At 37.3% G+C, this 24,775-nt stretch overlaps 1 protein-coding gene and 1 pseudogene across 3 annotated transcripts in view; both read right to left on the bottom strand.

The window, feature by feature from the left end:
- The window catches only part of FHIT (fragile histidine triad diadenosine triphosphatase), a 1,481,620-nt gene that overhangs the window by 1,327,755 nt on the left and 129,090 nt on the right, over nucleotides 1–24,775 (bottom strand). The gene's annotated exons all lie outside the window — the stretch shown is intronic.
- Nucleotides 12,604–18,758, bottom strand: LOC118005499 (annotated as a pseudogene).

The following is a 24,775-nucleotide window of genomic DNA, read 5'->3' as shown; positions in this document are numbered from 1 at the left end:
GGAAGAATAAACCAGCCTGAGATATGCTTAGATATTTTCTATTTTAGTTAAAAATAAAATGGTAATTTTTTAAAGCCTGGAACATTATCTATAATTTGGGTCTAATGTCCCAAAAAAGTTTGTGCTACTGGAATTCAAAATCACCCCACTAGCACTGAAAAGAATTCTTGAGTGTTCAAAAGCTTTTGGGGGTTGATTTGTGTGCTTCCTTTTTATGACTATTGCTCCCCATCCCAGAATATGGCACTCAATAAGAAGGGCTAACAGTGTCCTGCTGGCCCTGTTCCTATGTATCATCTTGCTACATTTCCAGTTAATGGCATGACTGTAATGACTAGCAATTTAAATAATGGAGGCTGAAGCAGAGGCAGCTATAAGGACACAATGCAGAAATTGCCACAGTTTATCAACATCACTGGCACCCAGCTCTTCATTACCTCCTTGAATAGGGTCAAAGTAGTTAAAGTGATGCTGTAAATACCGACTAAAACAAAGTAGCTGTTTATTCTTGATTTGGCATTGGGTATTTATAACAAACAAGTTGCGTTTCCCAGGCATGGGTTATTAGACACGAGAGTGTAATTGATATTAACCAACTTTCAGGCTCCAGTAACTTTTTTTCACCGCATGTCAGTTTAATTTTTTTAAAGCATAAGTAGTGCATGCCAAATGGAAAATGAGGAAAAACACACAAAACCCCCTAAGCTTTCAGTACTAAGTGAAAAACAACTAATCCATTTGTTGTATAGAATCCTTTAGAGGTTTGCTATCAACTCAGGAGAGTCTTCTCCTTTTGAAGGGGCCAAATTTGTATTGTATTGTATTGTACTGTACTGTATTGTACTGTATTATTGTATTATTTTATATATATATATATATATATATATATATATATATATATATATATACAGGAAATGAGACTGCTCTGACTGTAATCTTGTTTTCCTTCAGAAGTGGAGCAGTATGGACTAATGTCTGACCACTCATTGTGCATCTACTATATTACAGCAGAAACTGAATACTGGTGACCCACTGGCAAATCTGGCCCATTGCTCTGTTTCATTTGGGCCAGCAGTAATGGCAGACTTAGTGTTTTAACACTTTTTAATCCTTTGCATATTGAGAGTTTTCACAGAAAATGCTGAAAGCTCTGACCCTACAGGCACCAGACTCCTACATGGTAACAAACAGCTGGGGCTGAGTTGAGGCTGCTTTCGTTGGGGCAGGGAACCCACTGTGCATCCTGCCTCCTCATGACTCCCTAGAGCCTCCCTGCCATGGAGCACAAATGTCAACTATCTCCCTTCTTAAATGTAGTGCTATTTTTCTTACAGTAAAGATTGAAGACAAATATTGTATGTTGGTGTGTCTCCATCGCAAGTGGGAAAACTAAAGCTAGGTTAAGAGGACTGGGGGTTTCAAGAAAAATGAAGAAACTGTAATTCTACACAGAAGTACGGGATTTCTTAACCTTACTTCCTTTGCTCAATAACAGAATCTCCCCCAGTTGCACTCCAAGGGCATTTGAATGGATGACTCTCTGTGAAAAGCACCAAGCTAGAAGTTCTGTGGAAAGGAGGCCAGACGTATGGAAAAGTCAGGCTAAGTTTCACCTCAGATAAAAGCCATCAAGCCAAGAGGGGAAAAAACAAGCAGTTCATTTGTAAGAAAAACTGAGAAAACAGCAAGCATGGTATTGAGGACTAGGAAGGATAAAACAGGTCCTTGATGTTCTACCAAAAACATCTCAGGCCCTGGCCAACCTCCTTTCAGAGAATAAGTTAGGCACCACAGGAACCTGCATTTGTTGTCTGAAATCATCCAGATGTTCTTGGTGTGAGCTCCAGCAGGAGCCTCTTGTCTGGTCTGTAGCAGTGAACCCTCAGTGTCCATTTGGTTTTATGATCTCTTCTCCTTCTGCAGGGAGGGGGGAGTATTACAAGAGATGCTTGTTTTTAACAAGAAGAATAAACACACATGCACACACCAACTCAGAAAATATTACTTGATGGTGTCCCCTCCCATAGGAGATTTCACTCAGAAATACTTTTCTAGTAACCAAAAGCACTAAAAGTCTTAAGACCCAACAAATCTGAAATGATGGACAGTTAGGGAAGCTACTATACAGAAACAAGCTAAAAAAGACAGAACTCTTCAGAAAACCCAAAGAGGTGTGTAGAACACACAGGGTCATTTTCACCCTCATAGTAAATCCCATAGTAAAGAACCCAAGGGAGGGCGCCTGGGTGGCTCAGTTGGTTAAGCGACTGCTTTCGGCTCGGGTCGTGATCCTGGAGTCCTGGATCGAGTCCTGCATCGGGCTCCCTGCTCGGCGGGGAGCCTGCTTCTCCCTCTGGCCCTCCCCCCTCTCATGTGCTCTCTCTCTCTCATTCTGTCTCGAATAGATAAATAAAATCTTAAAAAAAAAAAAAAAAAGAACTCAAGGAAAACTTTTCAGTATAACTGGGGAAGGGTAAGCAAAGAGTAGAGTACCGAACAAGCATGTATTAATTTCCTACAGCGTACCAAGCACTGTATATACATTTAACAAGTTTTAATAATAAATAATACTTTTTTGTTGCTCATTCATTCTTTTAATAAGTATTTGTTCACTGCCTTCTCTGGGTCAAGGCTCTCTAAGGATACAGAAATTTAAAGATGTGGCTTTCCTATTGTCAAATTTTGAGTCTAACGGAGAGACAGACACTCTGATGAAAATAATAATGGTTATAAATATGTTAGCGATAATACAATGAGTTAATAATGTTGTCATTTACTGTCTGCTTACTATGTGATAGGGACTGTGCCAAGCACTTTACATTACTTTTCATTTAATCTCTCATAAATGCCCAATGATTGAAGTACTAATATCTTCATTTTACCAAGAAGGAAAGTGAGCCATAGAGAGACTACGTAGCTTGCCTAAGGTTATACAGCTAACAAGTGGGAAATTTGAGATTTAAACGCTGCCTCTTTTCTATACCAGATGAACAGATTATCTGCCACCTCAACTGAATACTGGCTGCAATGGAGGTATGCCAAGGACAACGGAAGCAGAATGGAGAGCTCTTAAATGCTTTTTAATTTACAAAGCACTTTCCCATACAGAGAGTAAGCTCCAGAATTCATCATCCCCAAGAGGTGGAATTGGTAGGAAATATAATAGGCTTTCAAAATGGCTTAGGTCAAGGGATGAATGACAAAGTTACGGCGGGTAAAAAGAACCTGGGATGAACCAAACTTTTCAGATCCAGAGGCAAAAAGAAAAGCAAGTTCTCCCATGACATCTTTCTTGGGAGCTTATTGGGAATAAAATCGTTCTTGTTGGATGAACCACACATGCCTAAATTTCCAAGTTTACAAGAACAGAGAGTCAACAAAACTTTCACCCCATTTTTTTACCTGAAGTCTACAGAAGATAATATGATACATAAAAGATGTTAGTGCTTAATATGTCTCTGGCAGAGCAATAGGTACCTTGTGTATATTGTTTCTCATCTCCTTAACACCATGAGATCCAACCCTATAGAAAAGAAGAACGCCGGGCTCAGAGAGGTCAAGTGACTTACCCAAGGCCACACAGAGAGTAAGTGCTAGAGGCATGACTTGAACTTGGAATAATGTGATTCCAACATCAATACTTTCTTCTTAACACCAAAGCACAAAGTATCAAGACAAATATCCCTACAATATTCAGCATGCTTCTTTTAATTCTTCATTCTTCATTCATTCTTTCAAAACCAATTTATCCTGTACATCCAAGGAACATAGTACCTATACGCATCCTCACCTCAGGAAAGGTGAGGAACAGGAGTGAGGATTAAAACCAGGAAGGGGATATGGTGCCACTTTGCACAGAGCCTTCAAGCCCATGATAAAAAAATGTAAGCAGCCATCCAAGGTAGAATGCACTAATATGTCAATTTTTGCCAGCAGTGGGAAGTTATCTCTCCACTTAAATCATTCAGTGGCTCCCCACTGCCCTTAAGACTAATCCTGAGTGTTTAATCTAGCCTGCAAGTTCTTGTGAAACTCTCCAGCCTCATCACTTTAACCATCTGTCACCATCCCAACTCTTCAGTGGACCTTACTCTTTTACCTCCCAGCTTTGCATGGGCTGTTCCTTTTATCCAGAAGACTGTCCTCAGTCCTCACCTCCCATTAGTTGGCTAACCCCCACCACTCAGCTCAGAAGTCTCAGCTCAAAAGGTACTGGCCTCTGGGAAGCCATCCTCAATGCCCTCACATCTATTATGTTATACAATGTGTTGTGAGTTTTATTATCTCTCTCCTCCGTCACTTCCCTCCTGGAGGGCAAGCACCGTCTTTGCTAGCTTCTCAGCACCTTGCAAACAGCCCGGCACATAACAGGTACTCAATAAATATCTTGGGAGTAATTGTTAGGTTAGTGAATCAAGTGATTGATGGACTGATTGATTCTTGTTGAGACTACTGAGTCAAGGAAGCCATAGGAGGTTGTGCTATAGTCCAGGGGAAAACATCTTGTTATGGAAGCCTGGAAGCATTTATTAGAGCAGGCACTTTGTTAAGTAGGGAGAGTGTAATGACTAGTTGGTCAAGGGAGACAGCAAGTCAGAGAAAAGCAGAGCCAGCGGGCAGTTGCTGGGGAGACTACAATTCCACAGGATGATGAGTCATTAACATGCAACACCGGGTAATCTGATTTTCATGACAGACAGATTTATTATGACTTCTAAATATATAAATCCCAGGTTATGCTTTACAGCTAACCTAACAACTTGATATATGTGTCTGACATCCCATCTTAAAATCAGATTCCAGCTTCTAATTAATTTTTATTCACCCTTCGCCATAACTAGAGAGGCAGAAAATCTCAGTGGGATAAACAATAGACAGGGTATTAGTCGTTTGTATATTGTGGTGCATTTTCCATCAAAACACTGAGCTTCCTTTTTCTTTGCTACAAAAACGGGCAAGTACCCAATTCTCCCTATGACTTCTAGGAGGAATGAGTGGAGAACATTGTCCAGCAAGCTGATGGTATTTGTATTAAGTGACCCCCCCCGTTCCTGGATACTCACCCCTCCCCCTCCAACCTCATCCCACACACACAAGTTAGAAATAATACCATTCTAGTCAGTTTGAAGGCTGATCATAGCTTAAATGTTACCATCTCACTTTCTCCAGTAATATTTTTATTAAACAACTCTTAAGCTGAGTTGCTAACTCTATGAATACCTGACTTTAAACCAAAAATAACGTTCATGAAAGCTGAACATACTATCAACAGCTTCTTATATAATCTCAACAACATTTAATTCACTCACACCCAGATACTTTGTGAACAGTGCAAAGTGGTACGATGGTAGCTGGGAAAAGTTTTGTAATCTGCAGATTTCTTTAAAATGGGCTTTTAGTAGTCTGTATTTTTTAAATATACTATTAATGTATGTATATAATTTTTAAAACATTTTCTTCCGTTTTCTTTTGCCCATATATGAAAGTCAACATGATCACCATAGACTGGGTTAGGAAAAAACAACTACTCACATTCAACATTTAATTTATTTTTAAAGATTTTATTTATTTATTTGACAGAGAGAAAGAGACAGCGAGAGAGGGAACACAAGCAGGGGGAGTGGGAGAGGGAGAAGCAGGCTTCCTGCGGAGCAGGGAGCCCGATGTGGGACTCGATCCCAGGACCCTGGGATCATAACCTGAGCCAAAGGCAGACGCTTAACGACTGAGCCAACCAGGCGCCCCTCAATTTTTTTTTTTAAGAGAGGGCGAGAGGGGGGATGGGAGGGGCTGAGGGAAAGGGAGAAGGAGAATCTTAAGCAGACTCCATGCCCAGCTCATGAGCCCGACATGGGGCTTAATCTCACAACCCTGAGATCATGACCTGAGCTGAAATCAGGAGTTGGACGTTTGATGAACTGAGCCACCCAGGCACCCCTCACATTCAGTTTTTTTTTTTAATTTTAATATGGAGTTTCACTGTGTGTTAGCCACTGTCCTCAAAACTTTAAATGCACTAAATCTTACCCCACACTCCATTAGATACCATAATTTTCTCCTATTGACATATGAGAACACTAAGGGACACAGGTTTTAAAAGTTGCTTGCAGTCACAAAACCTGGTAAGTGGTAGAGCCAAAATTTTAATTGACACTGATGAGGCTCTCTCACCTTGAACTTCACTAATATACTGCCTCAGGGACTTAAGGGAGACCTTACTAAATAAATAATAGTGTAAACAGCCAGATGTGTTTGCCAAAGCCATAAATCCAAACTACACAATCAACCTCACATTGAAAGCACTATAGTGTTTCTGGCTTTTTATAAGCAGATTTAAACAAATCTGGATTCCAGTCTCTTTACTGCCACAGGATGGAATACAAACTAGCAGGAGGAATACACCCAGCACAGAACTTGTCTGATAGACATCCTGAATCACAAAGGCTGCCACTTTCTGGTTCACGGTAGTGGAAATAGGGGAATACAAAAAAAATCTGAAAAATCTTCTCCTCATTTTGTTATAAATATATGGTTTCTAAATCTCCAGTGTCAGTCCAATTGAATTGATGGCATGAAAGTTGATTACACACACACACACACACACACACACCCCACATATAGAATCTATTCAAAATGTGTCTTTATCTGAGCCCTGAAAACATTTTTTTAAAAATGGATTCACATAATGATAAAAAAGAAGTTCATTTGCTTGCCCTTCAGGATACATAATACTGTATTTACCCAAACAAAATTGCATATTCTCCCTACAAAATCCAATTTAAATATATACAGTACTTTTATTTCTTTCCCTCAGAAAAGTTTATTTGTAAGGATAGGACATATCCTGGATACCAGTAAAAATAATAATCATTTAAAATAATAAAATTTTTAATTAAAATTATCATCACAATTTTAAAAGTATTTCATTTTTTTAAATGAATTTAGAGTAGAATAGAAATCAAATCAACATTTACAAGAACACATAAAGCATTCATATTACAGCTAATCTATATGGATGATTTGTAAGTTGCAGAGCATTTTAATAAAACCATATTTTGACTCTAGCACTATTCAGTTAGGGCTTTATCAAAATATCTAATTACAAAATAAGATCTATGATGTTCAGATGAAACCACACACAATATAATCAAATCCTTAGCATGAAGCCATTCAATTTGTCATTGGAGGGTCTGTTTTCTGGGCCCATTCCAATTTAAAATAGCTTCTCCAGTAACACCACATTGCCCTTCCTCCCCTTTGCCCTCAAAATTATTGGAGCATAATGTAATTCTTTTACAAGCCTTAGGAAAATATTATTGGAATGCACAGGCAAAAATGCAGAGATGAAATGGAACAGGAAGGAAAAAACAAGTTTTTAGAAAATGGAAAATCAATTACTGTTTTTAATAACAGTGGTAATAGCTTTTGAGCTAAGAAAAAAAAAAATGCCCAGGGACAAAATAGATGTTCAATATTACAATGCACTAATGAGTACATTTACATATAATTTTCTGAAATTTACATCCAAGACTAACTGCGAGTAGAATTTAGTATCAATAGGAGTTTCCAAAATCCATTCATTTTTCCTCTAATCATATTGAATATTTAAGGTGCTTGACTAGACCTGATTATTTTTCTTCTGGACCCAACAAAGAACCTCGACAGCTTCGAAAGTGATAGATGAGTGGGGCATTTCCCACCAATGGGCAAACCCCCCCACTCCCACCCCAGGCCGTCACAGCAGGAGGGAAAACAATGAGAAAGTTTGTTCAAATTCACATGCCGACACTGAATAAAATCTGCAGAGAACAAGGAGGTCAGCCTTGTCAAAGGGCCACCGCAAAAATAAAGAGGAAGAGGCAGAAATCCAAACTTCGAACATATGACTTTGCCGCCTCTTCATTTCATGACAGCCTGGAGAGAAGCCTCTGACAGACAGCCATCTCCCACTGCCCCTGAAAAGATGAAAAGAATACAAGCCCCAGCAAATCTCCCACTAACTCAAAACTGAGAAAAAGAAAGGGAAATGTAGCTAATTTGCAGTAACCCTGCTTCCTTATTCAGATTTCTGGAAGCATAATAAAATAGAGACAGTGTCTCCAGGACTCCACTTCCAGCTGTGCCCCACAAATTGGAAAAAACAAGCAGGGACATGTTAACTAACCATACCAAACTGCCCTTCCTGCTGCCATTCTTCCAAATAATTCTAAGGAAGCCTGTGAGCCATTCTCCTAAATGCTTTAAGAAGATATATTCCTGACCAGGCAAAGAGATTTAGGTGAATTCCCGGCCGAATGCAGAATAAGGAACAAAATGCTCTCTCGAGGTGCTCAATTCTTGATGTATTGTGTTCTACTGTCTGCTAAAAGCATCATCTCCCCATAATTAAATGTTCAAATTCTACTTTGATGGTCCATGTAAAATCCAATTTGGTCAATTCAGTGCACCATCCACCCAGAGGTTGCCTTTCCATCCTCCCTGTGTTAGTTTCCTAGGGCTACTGTAACAAAAAACCACAAACTGAGTGTGGCTCAAAGGAAAGAAATGTGTTGTCTCACAGTTCTGGACGCAAGAAGTCCTAAATCAAAGGTATCCATGGGGCTATGCTCCCTCTGAGACTCTGGGTAGAAACCTTCCTTGCCTCTTCCTAGCTTCTGGTGGTGGCCATCAACCCTTGGCACTTGTGAGCCTGCAGCTGCATCACTATATGCCTCTGTTACCATATTCTCTTCTGTGTATCTCTCTGTCTCTTCTCTACTTGGAAGGACACCAGTCATACTGTGTTAAGGGCCCATCCTATTCCAGTATGACCTCATCTTAACTAATTATATCTGCAATGGCCATGATTCCAATACAGTCACATTCTGAGGCAATGGAAGGTTAGGATTTCAAATATCTTTGGCAGGGACACCATTCAACCTAGAACACTGCTATACTGAATCAACCACCAAGCTACATCCAAACTACTTCCTAACTGCCTCTCAAATTGCCACTTCTTTCTCTTCCCACCACTACCGATTCCCACATCATTTCACATGGATAATTATATGAATTTCTCAAATCCTGCCCTCATTTTTGCATCACTCCAATCAACTCTCAAAAAAAACTTATTAAATGGAATGTAACATACATGCAGAAAAGTGCATAAATTATAATGGATTTCCACAGAGTGCACATACTCATGTAACCACCACCCAAGTCAAGACAGAGAATATCCCAACACCCTGGAAACTCCCCCCTAATTCCATCTCAAAGCTAACCATTATCCTGACCTCTACAAATATGGATCAGTTTTACATGGTTTGGGATTTTATGTGAACGGTGCCATACAGTCCATACACTTTCATATCTGGCTTCTTCTGTAATGAGACTCACCCTTGTTGTTGCAAGTTGAAATAACTGATTCATTTTCTTTGCTTTATAAATATTTTATTGTATGATGATACCATTTATGTATTCATTCTACTGTTGATGACCATTCAGATTGAGTTCCATTTGAGAGCTATTAAAAATAATGGAGCTATGAACATTCTCATAGTTTTTTTTTTGTTTTTTTTTAAAGATTTTATTTTTATTTATTTGAGAGAGAGAGAATGAGAGACAGAGAGCATGAGAGGGAGGAGGGTCAGAGGGAGAAGCAGACTCCCTGCCGAGCAGGGAGCCCGATGCGGGACTCGATCCCGGGACTCCAGGATCATGACCTGAGCCGAAGGCAGTCGCTTAACCAACTGAGCCACCCAGGCGCCCCATTCTCATAGTTTTGAGCATATGTCTAGTAGAACTGCAAAATCATAGGGCATTTAATTGTTCATCTTCAGCAGATATTGCCGGACAATTTGCTAAAATGATTATATTAATTTTCAACAACACAGCAATGTATGAGTATTCCAGTTGCTTCATATCCTTGTCAACACTTGGTATTATCAGTCTTCTTCATTTTAGTCAGTCTGATGTGTGTGCAGTGGTATCTCACAGTCCCTTTATTTTGCATTTCCATGATGGTTAATTATAATAAGGAGCAATTCAAAAACTGATTGGCTCTATGGATATCTTCTTTTGTGAAGAACTTGTTCAAATCCATTGCCCATTTTTTCTATCAGGTTATCTCTTTTTCTTATTGATTTATAAAAGATATCCATATGGAAACTAGTCCTTTGACAGACATATATATTGCAATTATCATTTCCCATTTTGTGGGTTGCCTCTTCTCTCCTTTTTTTTTTTAAAGATTTTATTTATTTATTTGACAGAGAGAGACACAGCAAGAGAGGGAACACAAGCAGGGGGAGTAGAAGAGGGAGAAGCAGGCTTCCTGCAGAACAGGGAGCCCAATGTGGGGCTCGATCCCAGGACCCTGGGACCATGACCTGAGCCGAAGGCAGACGCTTAATGACTGAGCCACCCAGGTGCCCCCTTTTCTCTCCTTTAATAGTGTCTTTGGTATAAAAACTTTTCATTTTAATGCAGTCTAATATATTTATCTTTTCATTTTTTGCTTTTTTAAAAAAAGCTTTATTGAAATAATAATTCACAAACTATCCAATTCATTCAAAATGTACAATTCAAAGTTCTTTAGTGTGTCCTCAGGATTGTGCAACAATCACAATAATCTAATTTTATAATATTCTTATCACCCCCAAACTGCATGCCCTCTAGCTGCCACTTCCCATTCCTCCCAACACTCTCACCTTCACCAAGCCCTAAGCAAGCACTAATCCATGTCTGTCTCTACTGAATTGCCTTTGCTGAACATTTCATATAAATGGAATCATATAATCTATAGTTTTTTGTGACTGGTTTCTTTCATTTAGCATAAGGTTTTCAAACTTCATCCATGTTATAGTGCACATCAATACTTCATTTCTTTTCCTTGCTGAATAATATTCCACTATGTGGACATATTACATTAACTTATCCATTCATCAGTTGAGGAGTATTTAGGAAGTTTCCATTTTTTGCATATTACAAATAATTCTTCTTGGTAAGCAAAATTTGGCTATCCCCAAATCACTATGATCTTCTACTGTATTACCTTCAGATGCCTTATTGTTTTACCCCTCACATTCAGATTAACAATCCAGCTAGAATTTATTTTTGTTTATTATGTGAGGAATGTTTTTCTCACATGAATGCCCAATTGTCTCAGCCCTTTCCTCACTGCTCCACAGTGTCACCTTTCTCAGAAATCAAGTGTCCCTAGATGAATGGCTCTATATCTGTATTCTCTATTCTGTTCCATTGATCTATTTGTTTATTCTTGAGTAATACTGCACTATCCTAATTATTGTAGCTTTACAATATATATTGATATCTCATTGTTTAAGTCCTCCAACTTTTTTCTAATTCTTCTTCACTTATCTTACCTATTCTGGGCCATTGGCACTCTGATATTTTGGCCAGGACTTCACTGAATTTTGAGATCAATTTGAAGAGATCTGACCTCTTTACGATACTGAGCCAGCCAATCCATGAATATATTATGTCATTCCATTTATTTAGATTATCTTTAATTTCTCCCAGTAGTATTTCTCTGTAGACATCTAATACATCCTTTGTTAGATTTATTCTTATTTTTAATATTTTAGGCTATTTTAAATGGTAACTTTAAAAATGGTTTATTCAGGTAAAATTTATATACCATGAAATTTATCCATTTCAAGCGTACAATTTCATGATTCAGCAAATTATACAGTTGTGCAAACATAACCCCAATCTACTATTTGAACACTTCTATCAACCCAAAATGTTACCACATGCTCATTTACAGTTAATTCCCACTCTTACAGTAGGCAAAAATAGCCATCTTTATAGTTTTGCTTTTTCTAGAGATTTCATCAAAATGGAATTATATCTTTTGTGTCTATATTCTTTCACTTAGGGTAATATTTTTGAAGTATATCCAAGTTGTCTCATATATCAGTAGTTTATTCCTTTATAAAACTGTTGAGTAGCATTCCTTTATGTAAGTATACCAGGTTTTGTTTATCTACTAACCACCAGATAGATACATGGATTGCTTCTAGCTTGGGGCCATTATGAATGACATTGCTATGAATGTTCATGCACATGTCTTTGTGTAGACACAGACTTTGTTTCATGTAAGTTTTTACTTCAATAACTAGAAATGAAATTGCTTGGTTCCATAAATAAGTATGTATTGAACTTTATCAAAAACTGCTACTGTTTTCCAGAGTGGCTGTACCATTTACATTTCCACCAGCAATGGATCAATTTTCCCAATTTCTTCCTATCTTCACCAGCACTTTTCATTATCTTTTTTATTTTAGTCATTATAGTGAATTGACATCTTCTTGTGGTTTCAATTTACACATCCCTAGAGATAATGAGCATATTTTCACAGGTTTATTTGCCCTTAATATATATAAATACTTTGGTTTGTCTACTTGTTGAGAGTTCTTTATATATCTGGATGTAAATGTTTGATCAGATATAATTGGCAAATATTTTATCCCATTCTGTGGCTTACATTTTCATTTTTTCAAAATTTCATAATGTCCAATTTATCTCTTTTATTCCTTTTAGGGATCTTGGTTTTGGTGTTATATTTAAGAAATCTGTGACTAACCTAAGGTCATAAAAACTTTCTTGTATGTTTTCATCTAGACGTTTTATAATTAACAGTGCTTACATTTTTATCTGTAATGCATTTCAAGTTAGTTGTGTATACAGTATAGGGTAATCTGGGGATACAGATATCTAATCGTTCCACTTCATACTCTTTGGGAATACAATTTGGTTGTAGTTTATAGTCTTTTTTTTTTTATATGTTGTAGGATTCATTTTAAGTGCCATCTTTTTTATTTTATTTTATGTTTTCAAAGATTTTTTTTTTCTGAATTGTAGTCTTTATTAAAGTTCTTTTACAAACTTATGTTTGCTAATACGAAAAAGCTGCTTTGACTTTAACACGTGCTTTGCAGATTTGCATCAGCTGTAAGAAAGGCGTCAGCTGAGTAGAGTTTGGTCTTCAAAAGTGTGACTACATCCTGCATCTCCAGCCTTTCTACCTCCCAATTACGGACCAAGATCACGTGAAAACCCATTACTTTCAAATGTCTCATTTTCATAGCAAGGAATCCTCTGGGGTGGGCTAAATCCAAACAGTAAGTAGATCTAGGAACACACAGTACAGCTACTCCTTGAGTATCTGCAGCGGAAGTTACCACGTCGGAAAATGGAAGCAGTTGACTCCTGTTAATATCCATTCTTACTTCAAAATCAATATGGTAATTGTGTGTCAACTGTCTGTTTTTTGAGAAGTATCCTTCTCCCAGAAGGCTACTTAGCGCATCTGCCACCTTCACATTTGGATACAATGCTGTGGACAGCAGTGGTGGTGGGGCCAAATCTACGGTGTTCTGACAAGAAATATCCAGTTTTAGGCAAGCAGCCAAAATACAAAGCTTGTGAGCATTCCTCTCATTACCTGACATCAGCAGTTCATTGATGACGTCCTTTTGGAGAAGTGGATTAATAAGGGCCATGGGAAAATGGTTCATCAAGCAAAATGAACACACAGCATTTAATAGATTTTCAGAAAAGATGTGGTGGAGATAACCAGTCAGAGAAGTAGCCAGCCATAACTTCTTGGAACTCTGAGGTCTGGCATTTGTAGAACTGATTGAGAGAAGAATACACATGAAGAATACAGATAATGCTTTTCATGTTTAGAGAGGCAAGATCAGCTCACTTTCTTCATGAACAAGTCCATCAAATCAGTATGTCAAAAGCCAAGGTTTTCAAATAAAATGAGGAGAAAAAGAACTTGCTTTACCTTCCAGATGTCAATAGTTGTAGCCACATAATCTGCTATTCCCTTAAAAAGATCTAAATTATGGTACTGGAGGTCTCTGCAAGACTGCAATATGTTGATCAGTACTTTAAAAGGACACCCATGGATATTACCTATGACCATCTTACTGCATTCATCCAGAAGTATAATAGAGCGGTGATTCATGGCAACAAATCAGAAAATCTGTCTAATTCTCTCAAGGCTTTCATCTCCAGTTTCCTTTTAAGAGCAGTTGGTGCATCTTTTCCAACACATCTTATCACAGCTTGTAATGTAAAGACACGCTCTATTTTCCAGACTTGCTGATCAACTAGTATCCACAATCCTGCTCGAAGAACGTCCACATTCTTGCATGGCTCCATTGCCTCTAAAATAGTTGACAAAACTGAAAGACATTTCTCATCACACTCATTGATATGTTCTTGGACCACCCTCAGCAAAGTCTGTACCAGCAGAGTGTTCTGAGGAATTCCAAGTTTCACCATAGCATGAAGACTGAACAGCAGGTGGTCACAGTGCATGATCTTGGATTCTCTCACCACTTGTTCACACAGCTGGTTAAATGCAGGGTGGTTAAACATCAGTTGTTTTTCAACATGCTTCTGGTCATCAGACATCCTTTTGGCAATTATCCACATTGCTGAAAAATAGTTACTACTGGGAAATATAGGTCCTTCTGAAAACGTATCGAACACATCACTCAGAGAACTATACTCCTGAGACAGTTTTTTATAGTTGACAGGGGTTGGTTTTGTTTCCTTGGTGAGCACATCTTCATTGGAGGCCTTATGATGAAATGTTATCTTCTTCAATCCATCATCAGGGTCAAGAGAGTGTTTTGAATCAAAGGACAGTCTTCTAGGACAAAGCAGTCTGTCAACTGTAAGGACTGTTTCAGTGCCTATGCCCTTTGTTTGAAAATTATCTCCTGATTTAAAAATTAAGAAATCCTGAAATAGATATCTAATAGATGACTGCACTCCATTACCAAAGTCACTTAAGAGAGGTTTCTTGGGTTCCAGTTTGAATAAACATTTTTCAGTCTGGAAAATCCCAAAGGATACAGCCTCATAGTTCTGCTTGTTGGAACTAAAGTACTGAATTGTCTGCTCTGCTATTCATTGTGCTATTCACTCAAACACTTTCAAATCACTTTAAAGTAGTCTATATAATACAATGCCACTTCAGGGAGTGAAAGAGAAGACAAGCCGTTGTTTAAAGAGAAGACATGCCGTTGGTTTCCATTGCTTTGGAGAGGTCTTCAATGAAAAAACTTTAACACTGACGGATACTTTTTAACATGAAGATTTAGCAACGGCCGAACCTAGACTTTAAGCATAGGGACTGGACAAGTAGAACCGCTGAGGTCAGAACCCCATGGTTCTATACAGGCGCAGCCATGACAGCTTTCCCACAAATATTTTATTTTTAAGTAATCTCTACACCGAACATGGGACTCGAACCCACAACCTCAAGATCAAAAGTCACAAACTCCACTGACTGAGCCAGCCAGGAACCCCATTTAATGCTATCTTTTTAAAATTTCATTTTGTAATTCTTTGTTGCTAATATATACAAAATATATTTTTATATTGACTTTGTATCCAGCAAACTTGCTAAATTCAATTGTTAAATTTACATAATTATATCTTTGCAGATAATATAATTTTATTGCTTTGTCTCCAATCCTTATATCTTTTTTTTTTCCTAATCTCACTGAATTCACTAAGACTTCCAGTATAATGCTGAAAAGAAGGGGTGATAACTGTCACCCATTTCTCATCCTTAATTTCAGGATAAGGCTCTCAATATTTCACTTAAGCATGTTTGCTGTGGATTTTCTTTACAGATCTATTTTATTGAGGTATAACTGGCATACAACATTATACTAGTTTTAGGTGTATATCCTAATGATTCGATATTTGTATATATTGTGAAGTGATCACTACAAAAATCTGGTCAATACCTGTCACCATACACAAAAGATGCTTGATATGATTTCAATCTTCCTAAATTTATTGAAACTTGTTTTGTGACCTAACATGTAATCTATCCTGAAGAATGTTTCATGTGCATTTGAAAACAATGTATATTCTACTGTTTGGGGATGGAATGTTCAGTATATATCTATTAATTCCATCTGGTCTAATCTGTCATTCAAAGCCAGTGTTTCTGTATTAGTTTTCAGTCTGGATAATCTATCCATTGATGTAAGGGGGATGTTGAAGTCCTCTTCTATTATCGTATTGCTGTCTGTTTCTCCCTTTAGGGCTATTAATATTGGCTTTATATATTAAGGTGCTCCTATGTTGAGTGCATAAATATTTACAAATATTATATACTTTTGTTGGATTGACCTCTTTATTATTTTGTCTCTTTTACAGTCTTTATTTTCAAGTCTATTTGTCTGAAATAATAGCTACCTCAGCTTTCTTTTGGTTTCCATTTGCATGGAATATCTTTTTCCATCTTTTCGCTTTCAACTGTGTATGTCCTTACCTTTCAAGTGAGTTTCTTATAGGAAACATATAGATAGGTCTTGTTGGTTTTGTTGTTGTTGTTGTTGTTGTTGTTGTTGTTGTTGTTGTTGTTTTATCCATTCAGCCATTCTGTGTCTCTTGATTGGAGAATTTAGCCCATGTACATTTAAAGTAAATATTGACAGGCACATACTTATTGCCACTTTGTTTGTTGTTTTCTGGCTGTTTTGTACTCCCTCTGTACCTTTCTTCTTCTCTTGCTTTCTCCCTTTGTGTGTGTTTTTTTTTAAGATTTTTATTTATTTATCTGAGAGAGAGTGCACACCAGCAGGGGTGGAAGGGCAGAGAGAGAGGGAGCAGACTGCTCACTCAGCAGGATGCCCAGTGCAGGGTTTGATCCCAGGACCTTGGGATCATGACCAGAGCCGAAGGCAGACACTTAACTGACTGAGCCACCCAGGTGGCCCATCTTCCTTTGTGGTTTGATTACTTTCTTTAGTGGTATGCTTAGATTTCTTTCTCATCATCTTTTATGTATCTACTATAGGTTTTTGCTTTGTGGTTACAAAAAACAAATTTTAACAATCTATGTTAAATTGATAACAACTTAAGTTTGAACACATTCTAAAGCTCTACATTTTGACTTATTTATCCACCACATCCTGTGCTTTGGAAGTCACACTTTACATTCTTCTATCTTGTGTATTCCTTAATTATTATAGTTAGTTATTTTCCCACTTCTGTTTTTTAGCTATGTACACTTTGTAAGTGATTAATCCACTAACTTTACTCTATATTTACCTTTCCCAGTGAGATTTATACTTTCTTATGTTTTCTTATTCTAATTAGTGCCCTTTCTTTGCAGCCTAAAGAATTCCCTTTAACATTTCTTGTAAGGCCAGTTTAGTGGTAATGAACTCCTTTAACTTATCTGGGAAGCTCTCTATATCTCCTCCAATTGTGAATGATAACTTTGCTGACTAGAGTATTCTTGGTTGGAAATTTTCTTCTTTCAGCACTTTGAGTGTATTGTGCCATTCCCTTCTGGCCTGCAATGTTTCTGCTGATAAATCTATTCATAGTCATATAGGGGTTACCTTGAATGTTAACGGGTTGGTTTTTTTCTTGCTACTTTTAAGATTCTCCCTGTCTTTACACACATTTTAATTATAATGTGTCTTGGTGTGCATTTCTTTGGGTTCATCTTATTTTCAGATATTCTCTATTAAAGATGTTTAGTTATATTCCTAGTTTGCTAAACATTTTCATCAGGACTAAATATAAATTTTATCAAATGCATTTCTGTATCTATTAAGATGATTATATGATTTTTCTTTATTATATAATTTGATTTTTTTAATGTTATCCAACCTCTCATTCCTATGATAAATACAACTTGCTCATGACATATTCTCTTTTGTATATATTGGTTGGTCTTTTATTATTTTGTTTTAGGATTTTTGCATCATTAGGACTGTCAAAATCTTTGCTCAATTTTCCTAACCTCTTAGCTGCTGTTTTCTATTGGGCTTTTTAGCTTCTCAGAGCTTTATCGTTTACAAATCCACAAATGCTTCATGGAGAAAAACAGTGAAAATACTGAGGTCCCTTCAGCACACTTCCTCTCTCCAGGATTCTAGACCCTCAAGTCCCAAGAGCCTTGGTAGCTCTTCAATGCCTTTAAATAAATATTTTCTCCTTATTTTGTATAATTTTTCTAGTTGTTCTGTGGAGGGTTGTTGGCTACTCTACCATTACCAGAGCAAAAATTAATCCTTTATAATGTAAAACAAATCATATTATTCTTCTCCCCTAAATTTGTAAATGGCTAACCTGCTGTGCTTATTTTTTTTAATAAACATTTGGAATTTTATTTAAAAAAAAACATAAAACTAAAAAAAAAAATCACAACCATGAACATTGTTACAGTTAGAGGCTCTCTTGGCTCTCCACAATGATACTGAGCATGTTCACAAGGGGTTCCCATTGTTTAGTCTTAGTTAAACAACCATCTTTAAAAGAAGGGAAAAAAAACTCGGCACACTACCCTTTAACTTGTTTTAATGTTTCTTCACAAATGGTGAAAAATACTAAAGTACAGACAAGGAATAATCATAATGTTGTGGCCAACATTATAAATATGGAATTATAAATTTAAAACATTTTCTGGTTTAAGAAATAAATCTGGTAGTCAATGCAGCTCTGTGTAACCCGCTGTCCTTGTAATAAAATGCATATTCCCTGCTATGGCCTAGACTGATCCAGTCCCAGCCTTTTGCTCTGTCTTGTCTTACCATTCACTCCCTTGCTCACTCCTCATGGGTCTATTTTCTGTCCCTCTAACCGCACCAGTTCATTCCCAAATCAGTATCTTCACATTTGCTTTTCCCTTTCCCTGGAACACCCTGTCCCTGATCTTTGTATAGCTGTCTTACTTTATCATTCTGTCTCAGTTTCAACGTCATCTTCCCAAAGAGGCTTTCTTGGGACAATTTATTTTGTGCCCCACCTGCCTGCCCTTTGCCCTCATCAAACAATATAACCTACATAAAACAAAGGATAATAAAATTAAGCCAACAAAAATAGAGTATTAAATTTCCCAAAAGTACAATGTTATCCCCATCTCATTTCCACATTCAAAATAAAGAAAACAATCAACCAGGAATATAATATCTTTGGAGCAGAACTATGTCTCTATATTACAATGCAGAGCTTAAGAGTATCATCTTTCTTTGGAGTGTGACAACCTGGATTCAGATTGTTGCTATGTCACTTTCCAGATACATGACTTTAAGCAACATTCTCAGCCTCACCTTTCCAACCTATAAAATGGTGATAATGAAAATATCCATTTGATTGTATTTTGTAATTACATAATAAATGTTATTTTGTATGTGAAGTGTTTAATACAGCGGTCAGATCATAGAAAGTTCTCTATAAACAAGAGCTACTATGATTACAATGATGCTTATGATGACAATGATGATGAAAATAATAATGCTCTATAGCATCTGGTAAAATACTAAATCATTCAATCAAGCACACACACACATACATACTGGCACACACACAATTAAATATGATCATAATTACCACCAAGTGGATGCAACCCTTATCACATGCTTTACAGATTTAATAAAGAATAAGTTTATTTGGGGTGGCTCAGTCGGTTAAGCGTCTGCCTTTGGCTCAGATAATGATCCCAGGGTCCTTGGAGTGAGCCCCATGTTGGCCTCCCTGCTCAGCGGGGAGCCTGCTTCTCCCTCTCCCCACTGCTCCTGCTCTCTCTCTCTATCTCTCTCTCTCAAATAAATAAATAAAATCTTTTAAAAAAAGAATTAAGTTTATTTGATTTCTCTATTGGGTAAGTTTGGTGGCAAGAAATACAGACTAAGTCTAGCAAGTCTGCTCAAAGATAAGAGGAAGGATACCGTAGTACTTCACAAAATTAAAGGAAGAATTAAATAACCAAGCTTTATGAAAAACAGGAATCAAGGTATCTCCAGAAGACTGGGAGGCAGCAGCTTCAAGACCTCTCTCTAGAGCACTGCCATAAGGGACTATAATACCATCAGTACTAATTTTTTCTCTCAGTTCAAAATTCCGAATTCTTAAGAGAGATCAACTGACTGGCAAAACATAGTCATATGCCTACCCTTAAACCAGTCATCTCTATCCCAGTAATGGGGTCAAATATCAAAGTCTCAGTTGCTTGAATCAGGAGGCAGTTCCCAGAGAAGGGTTTTGTTTTGGAGCCAGAAGTCAGAACAAGAAGTACTACTATAGGGATAGTAGTCATAGGGATCCTATCTAAGATAAGCTTTCTCTAAAAGAAGCCATTTTGTTCTACTCTTTGCCCATCCAAAGCAGTAGTGTCCAAGTTATGCACCATTACCTGCTTGGGAGGGCGTTAATTACAAATTAAATATAATTGAATTGTTGAATTTGCTTTCAAGTCTTCTAAATAGAATAACGACATGCTACTTTGTAGAGCCAATTTTGCAAATCAAAGCTGGGTCCCTTGCTTCCTATGATGACAGAAAGTCTTTATGAGATTTTGAAAGTGTAGAGACATACTTCTTAAAAATTTAATAATGCCAGACAACAAAATTTGGGAGAAAAATCTATTGGAAACTGTGATCCATAGAAGCCATTAAAGACACCCTGCAAGGGAATATAAGATATTCACCAATGCCAAAATCATAATAAAAATCCTGGTTTCAAAATTCCTCTCTACTCCTCTAACACAAATTGTTAGCCACCTAAAAGGCTGGGAAAGAACTATGAAATACAATTAACGTATTCTATAGCAAAAGGGAGACTTATCCTCTTATACCCGCCCAAAAGACATCAAAGAAACTCTAAGTATGGCTGGGCTACAAAGGGCTAAAATGTACTACAACTGGGGGATGGCTGAGAGTCATGGACACTAGGGAATGTCAGCAAAAGAAGAAGAAACAGAAGCCTGGGATGGGAAAGGAGAAGGAATCCCATGTACAATATAATTGGCATCAGTGTATATACCCCTAGTTTACTATTATGTCATTATTTTCTGTTGGGAATATTTACTGAACCTGTGGTTCTAAAACAATTCCTGAGCCAAACAAAACAAAAAACTTTCATTCAATCCTTGGAAGGCTGATAGAAGACTTCCAAAGGGGCGGTAGACAGCATAGTGTGAAAGGTTCTTGGGTCAAACTATTGGATCCATTCTCTAGCTCCATGATTTATGAGCCATGTGACCTTTGGAGGTGACTTTACCTTTTGAGGCTCAGTGTTCACATCTAAAATAAGAATAGTATTTTTGTTTATACCTCATTTAGGTGGTTGTGAGCATAAAATGAGCCAACAACTATAAAAGGCTTATCAGGGTACTGCCACTTCATGAATATTTGTTGTTGTTACTGTTGTTTTTACTACTGCCCTTCTTTCATTCTTTAATAGATATTTGCTACATTCACTATATGTAGCCTTTTTGCCTTCACCACTCCAGAAGAATTACCTTAAAAACACAGACAGCAGTCTGAGTCACCAAGTTTTTACTTGACCAATCAGAACATGAAAACAAAATAAAACTATCATTCATAATCCTCATCATTTTAATTTTAATTCATTTTAATGTTCATTTTAATTCCCCCAAACGAGAGGAAGCACAGAATCTCAGAAGAGAAGATAATTCACTATGCCACAGACAGAGGAAAACAACAGAGGTCCCATAGATTAGCACCAGGGCACCACTGTGCAAACATCCTATGGGGCAGCTGAAAGCCAATAAATAAGGCAACAGTGTGGAACATGTCCTGCACTTTCATACTGTGCTCTTTGGCTCATGCTACTTCCTCCACCAGGAATACCTTTTCTGCGTTTCTACATGTCCACAGAGCTACACTTTTTCTGAGCCCCAGAAGCCGAACTTCCCCGAGAGAGAGCTGCCTGATCCTCTCAGCTGGAAGCATGAAATGCTTCCTCTCAATTCTAGCATCAAGCCCTCTTTGATCCTCTAATGACACTGTCCACAAGGCAGTTTAGAAGTGTGTCTATCCTTGGTGCCAGGCTGGCTCAGTTAGTAGAACAAGATCTCAAGGTTGTGAGTTCAAGTCCCACACTGGGTGTGGAGCCTACTTTATAAGTAAGTAAGTAAGTAAATAAATAAATAAATGAATAAATAAAGTGAGTTTTCACAGTCATGCTTTGAAGTCCTATATACTTGCTAAATTTAACTTGGGCTTTCTAACAGTCACTACAAAGAAACAATCAGTTCCATGATTCATAAAGTTAAAAAAAATAAAGTCTATTAAAAGAAAAGAAATATGTGTATCCATCCACTACACTTAAGGATTAAACCAAGGACTAGACGCAGAGCTGACTCATTTCAGCAAGGCTCACAGTGCCTAATGGATCTATACATAATATGCAATTCACACATGCTTGTAGAATGACTCTATTTGCTACCTGGAGCCAGCAAACCACTCCTGAAACAGTTTATGTAGTTCTAAGCCCAGCAATGAGAAATGGGTTTTGATAGATAGGAGTATGCATATTTTAGAGTACATAATCAGGCAACTCAACATTTATTCATCTATTGATCAACAGGTAAACAAAATCTGGTATATACATACGATGGAATATACTGAACCTTAAAAAGGAAGGAAATTTTGATATATACTACAACCTGGTTGAACCTTGAAGACCTTATATTGAGTGAAATAAGCCAGTCACAAAAGGACAAATATTGTATGATTCTACACATATGAAGTTCCTACAGCAGTCAATTTATAGAGGCAGAAAGTAGAATGGTGGTTGCAATGGGCTGCAGGAAGGGTGTAATGCAGACTTATTGTTGAATTGATACAGAGTTTCAATTAAGAAGATAAAGAAGTGCTGGAGATGGAAAGTGGTAAGGGTTGCACAGCAATATGAATGTACTTAATGCCACAGAACTATAGAAATGGTTGAAATGGTAAAGGTTATGTTACATAGATGTTACCACAATAAAAAAATTTTTCATAATTTTTAAAAAATTGTCAACACTAAAAAAACAATCTGATTAAAAAATGGGCAGAGGACCTGAATGGACATTTTTTCAAAGAAGACACACAAATGGCCAACAGATACATAAAGAATGGTCAACATCACTAAGCATCAGGGAAATGCAAATCAAAACCACAATGAGATATCACCTCATATCAGTCAGAATGGCTAAAATAAAAAACACAAGGAATAATAAGTGTTGGTCAGGCTGTAGGGAAACAGGAACTCTCATGTACTGCTGGTGGGAATGCAAACTGGTATAGCTGCTGTGGAAAACGGTGTGGAGGTTTCTCAAAGACTTAAAAATAGAAATACCATATGATCCAATAATTTCACTACTGTATATTTACTCAAAGAAAACAAAAACACTAATTTGAAAAGATATATGTACCCCTACATATATAATAGAACATTATGCAGCCATAAGAAAGGATGAAATCTTACCATTTGCAACAACACAGATGGACCAAGAGGGTATTATGTTAGTGAAATAAGTCAGACTGAGAAAGACAAATACCATATGATTTCACTCATATGTAGAATCTAAAAAACAAAATAAATGAATAAACAAGCAGAAAGCAGAATCAGACCCATAAATGAAAAGAACAAACTGATGGTTGCTAGAGGGGAGGAGTGGGGGCAATGGGCAAAATGGATGAAGGGGAGTGGGACATACAGGCTTCCAGTTATGGAATGAAGAAGTCACAGGAATAAAGAGTAGAGCATAGAGGAAATAGTCAATGATATTGTAATAGTGTTGTATAGTAAGAGATGGTAGCTACACTTGTGGTGAGCGTAGCATAACATAGAGATGTTGAATCACTATGTTGTACACTCGAAACTACGGTAACATTGTATGTCAACTACACTCAAATAAAAGAAATTTTAATAAAATAATTTTTTTGAATTTAAGCACATAATCAGAAAAAAACAGAAAGAATAGTTACAGGGGTGGAGACTGTAGTTCTGGGGTAAGGAGAAACAAGAAGGGGCACTATGACAACAGTTGTCAACTGAAAGATCCATTGTGCATAAAGAGGCTCCATCTTTTTCTACTCAGGCTCCAAATCATCCCCACATAACCAATGAGTAAAAGAAGCTACAAGTACAGAGATTACAGTTTGACATAAGAACTTTCAACAGTGCTGCCCAAAGACAAAAGGGATTATTATTATAAATAATAAGTTCCACTTCACTGTAAGTATTCAAGTATAAATGGAATATTCCTTTGGCAGAAATCTTCAGAGGAGCACCTGGGTGGCTCAGTCAGCTAAGCATCCAACTCTTGATTTTGGCTCAGGTCATGATTTTGGGGTTTTGAGATTGAGCCCCACATCGGACTCCTGCACTTGGTGTGGAGTCTGTTTGGGATTCTCTCTCTCCCTCTGCCTCTGCCTCCCCCACCCACACCCCGCCGCCGATCATTCTCTCTCTCTCAAAATAAATAAATAAAATCTTTAGAGAAACAAGTACAGACAAAGGCTGGACTAAATTAGTGGTTCCTAAAAACCAGGTAAAAGGCTGACACCAATCCATGATGAAGTTTTCATTCATTGGTAACAAAATGACAAAAACAAAGACAAAACTGTGAGGTTTTTATAAAGCTAAACATACTTGATAATTTAAATTGTAAGATTATGCCTGCTACTCTTTTAGTATCCAAATGGCCTATTTTTTCTGAAAGAATACTGAATGATAGTTTTCTCATTCAGATACTTTTTTAGGGGGCAAAACTAGAAGTTGACAAAGTAAAGTCAGTCCTTAATTTTAGGGCGTAAGGTTTTACTAGTCTCAAAGTCTGAGAATCACTTGGACAGGTACCTCTTAAGACCCTTTGAAAATTCCAGGAACTCATGTTTGCAGCCAAGGATTGTTATCAAAGCCAATCTTGTTGTTCACTTTTACCATATTTCATTTGAATGTGCAAGAAGTACTGCCCCTCTCAGACAGA

This window comes from Mirounga leonina, unplaced genomic scaffold (assembly GCF_011800145.1).
Source record: "Mirounga leonina isolate KUSES-001 unplaced genomic scaffold, KU_Mleo_1.0 Mir_94, whole genome shotgun sequence".
Classification (NCBI taxonomy): Eukaryota; Metazoa; Chordata; class Mammalia; order Carnivora; family Phocidae; genus Mirounga; species Mirounga leonina.
The sequence above is the reverse complement of the archived record's forward strand: the minus strand, read 5'-3'. Positions and strand labels throughout refer to the sequence as shown.